The sequence below is a fragment of the Pteropus alecto genome, unplaced genomic scaffold (assembly GCF_000325575.1).
Source record: "Pteropus alecto unplaced genomic scaffold, ASM32557v1 scaffold77, whole genome shotgun sequence".
NCBI classification, from domain to species: Eukaryota; Metazoa; Chordata; class Mammalia; order Chiroptera; family Pteropodidae; genus Pteropus; species Pteropus alecto.
In genome coordinates, this window is record NW_006440820.1 from 1,557,030 (window position 1) to 1,561,322 (window position 4,293).

A 4,293-nucleotide genomic window follows, 5' to 3' on the forward strand; every position below is an offset into this window, starting at 1 on the left:
TATGATTACTGAACATATATATATAAAATAACTGTTAATAGCTTTTTCATGGCTTGTGTGTTATACTACAGGTCAAATACAAAAAAAAATGAGATAGAAGTCAAAACTCGGATCATGGTAGTTCGCAGGATAGAAATGATCCAGAGTATTTCTTTCTCAATGAAGGCGCTAAGACCTGACTGCCTTCCATTTACATGCCCTTACCTTTTTGGGGAAAATTCAGCCTCAACTCAGATCCTCTGGTTATGGTGTTGCCCCATCCTCAATCCTCAACAAGATATCAATACTGAGACTTCCTATGAATGAGGCTTTCTAGTGCTGTGAGACCACACTATCTAACCCAAAGGTTAGTGATTAATAATACATCATTTGGATTGATTTATGACCAAAAGAGAGAACTATGGATGAAAAAAAAGGGATTCTATGGACAGTAACTGTACAGGGTAATCTGATCATAACTGGGCAGGTCATGGCGGGTTGTCATGGCCCAGGCATATAACTTCTTTGGTGAAAGATTTTAAGCCAGCCCTGTTCATTGTTCTTCTGCACCTAAGATAATATGCTTTTGAAATACAGGAGTAATGCCCCTCCAATGTGGTATTCACCCTCAACAGAGCACAGAATCTTGTTAACTATCCTGTAATCCAATCCCTGTCTTGCTTTCCCCCACCTCCATGTAATCTTCCTTATAATCTTCCTTATATTCTTCCTTATGTTCCCTCCTTAATTTAAAATGTATACAAGAAGCCGCAAAACTGTTATTCTGTGGAGCTTTTGAGATCTTGCTCTCTGGCATATAACATCAGGTTGGCTCAAATAAACTCATAAAAAAAAAAGACATTCCCAAATAACTAAAACTGAGACAATGTGTTGTGATCAGACCCACCTTGTGAGAAATACTAAAGGAAGTTCCTCAGGTAGAAAGCAAGTAACCCCAGACAGTAATCTAAATACATGTACAAAAAAAATTTTACTAGTAATTATAAAAGATATAGAAATGCATATTTCTTCTAATTGATTTTAAAAGTAATTGAGTAAAACAATTTGTATATAATTGTATTGTTGGGCCTATAATAAATTAAAAGGCAATGTGTGTGCCAATAACACAAAAGAGGTAGATGGTAACAAAGCAATATTGGACTAATGAAATGACACTAGATGATAACATGAATCCACAGGAACAAATGAAGAGAACCGGAAATGGTAAATAAGAAGGTTAATATAACAAACACTATAAATTTATATTTTCTTCTCTTAGCTTCTTTAAAAGATATAAAATTACATAAAGTAATATTTATAATGATGTTACATTTTCAGACCCTAAAGACATTATGCTAAATGAAATAACCAGTCATGAAAGAACAAATAACATATGATTCCACTTATATGAGATAGCTAGAGTAGTCAAATTCTTAAGACAGAAAATAGAATGGTGGTTGCCAGAGGCTGGGGGATAGGAAAAGGGGAATTGGTGTTTAATAGACATGGAGTTTCAGTTGGGGAACATTAAAAATTTCTGGAGATAGATGATGGTGATGTTTGCACAACGATGAGAATATACTTAATGCCACAGAACTGTATACTTAATGGTTAAAATGATATATTTTATGTTAAGTATCTTTTCCTCCAATTAAACATACAAACGCACACACACCTGAGACCAGTAAGATTACTTTGCTTTACCTAAAGTGGAAATCAAAAAAGATCTCACTGGGGGGTAACCACAGAAATGTGGGCTAAGTTCAAGCTCAAATGCATAAAGTTATAACCATCTCACAAAATATGCAACTTTACCAGAAGACAAAACCTTCCAATTTGCTTCTGGGTGTGAAAAGTGTTCATTTAGGGCTGCAAATCTAGATCAGATTAATGAAGTTACCACTGTCCCCGATTTGGCCCAACAAGGTGAAGAACTGCAACCCTGAGCTCAAAGCAAAAACAAAATCCAACAAAAGAATACTCTTATTTTCTTTTGTTCCTTAGTTAACAGTTATTTAAGGCTGCAACTACTTAAGTCTGCTACTAAAAAGCCCCAGATTTAGAAAGCCAGTGTTGTTCTCAGGGCAGTGTTGGTTACTGCCAATCCATATTTTCCCTCTTCTTTACTACTGGGAAACTGACCAATTTTACTACATAAAAGGGACAGATTCAAGTGATTTGTAAGCTATTTAGAGTAATTTTTTGACAAGTGCAGTCTACTTTAACAAAAACCTTGGGAAGGCTGGAGACCTTGGTGAATTTCTAAACTCAATAAATCATAATGCAATCTCACTAATGATTTTTTAAAAAATGTCTGAATTCTGGATTTCTAAAACTTGAGACATTTGTTCAAATGCGAGCAGTGAATAAGTGACAAGATCATAGCAGACTTCCTTGAATGAAGTGATATGAATCTATTTTGTTTTTAGAACCTGCCCTTATTTTCAGGTTCAAGTGTGTATCCCTCCAAATTTGTTGAGCCATATACCCCTTCTATCTGCCAGCCCAGGGCAGACCAACCCCTTGAGGCTCATATAAGAAGATTCTGACATTGAAAGTGCTCTCACTATGTTGTTAAGTGAAATAAATGAATGCACAATAGAAATAGACTACACAGTACATGCCAATCAGAATTCTTAAAAATTGTGTGTGTGTGTGCATGTGCGTGTGCGTGTGTGTGTGTGTTTGTGTGCGTGTGTATAACCAGAAGGAAATGCACCCAAATTTTAAGTGTTTATCTCTTGGTTTGAAGCTTATTGGTAACATTTATTTATGTGTGTGTGTAAATTTAATTTTTGTATCTTCCAAATGTTCTACAATGAGCATATAATTATTTTACAACCAAATAAAAACAAATACATGTTATTTAAAATGAAAGAAAAACAAGTCTGTCTCCGAATCTGTTTTCTCTGGAGCTAGTATCTTTTGTTAACTTGTGCACCCTTTACCTTCAGTCAGTCTTGTTCCAGTCTTCATTGTGGACTGTCACGCTGACCTTTGGACATGAATATTGCCTTCTGTCTCTTGCCCACTCCCCTAGTTTCTGACCTATGATTCTCTATATGTGCCTTAACTACTGTTAGGTCAGCCGCACATTCCCTGACTGTAGTTTGTCATGACCTTCCCCATCCTGGCTTCATTCTCTGTAGCCCCTGCTATTGCCCAATGTAAATGCATGAACTAAAGCATAGGTTTGGGTTTTTTTTCTTTTACAAATAGGTTCTTGTATTATCAGTATATTAGTTTGCTAAGGCTGCCATAATAAAATACCATAGACCAAGTGACTTAAAAAACAGAAATTTATGGTAAATGGCGCAAAGGGGATCAAATATATGGTAGCTGAAGGAAACTGGACTTTGGGTGGTAAACACACAATAGAATATACAAATGTCAAATTATAATGTACACCTGAAAATTATATAATTATATTAACCAATGTTGCCCCAATAAATTTAATTTTAAAAAAATAAATAAAATGACAGATCCAAAGGGAGAAAAAAACAAATTTACTTCCTCACGGTTGTGAGTGTCGGAAGTCCAAATCAAGGTGTCTACAGATGGCTTCCTCTGAGGCCTGTCCTTCGCTTGCAGACAGCCACCTCGCTGTGTTCTCACACGGTCTTTCCTCTGTGCATGCATCCCTATTGTCAGTTCCCCTGTTTATTAGGACACCAGTCAGATTGGATCAGGGCCCACCTTCATGGCTAATTTTAACTTAATTATCTCTGTAAAGGCCTTATCTCCAAATATAGTCACATTCTAAGGTACTTTCAATCCACAACAGTAAGTGTTCTTCATTGTGAACAAAACTCATTTGAGATAGTTTGAACAAAAATGGAATTCATGGAAGAATATTCAGTAGATCACAGAATCTCCTAGAAGACTAGAGAATATAGCATGGAAGCTCCACAGCCCAGACTAGACCCAAATCACAACTCAGGACTCTACAGCCACCACCACCACCCAGGAGATTCCCACTAGAATTTCAGCCCACTGTGCTTCTGAACAATGAATGCTGTTCAGCCATGGATTTCACATGGTGTCTGCCTTCTAAAGTCACTGGCTTCTGAATGGAAGTTTCACTTCTATTGCTATGTCTTGTCACGAAGAGACTAGATCAAAGGGTTGTGCCTTCGCTGCAAGGCAAACAGGGGAAATGAGCCATTGTCTTCTGTCTTGGGGAGTGAAAATTAAGAGAATCATGAGATAGAAAATTCCTAAATAAAGGAAAAATTTGAAAAGGCTCTTGGCAACCAAAAGGAAAAAAAGAATCTATTGCACTGCAGATAAAGATATTTAAGAGGAAGGAGAGTT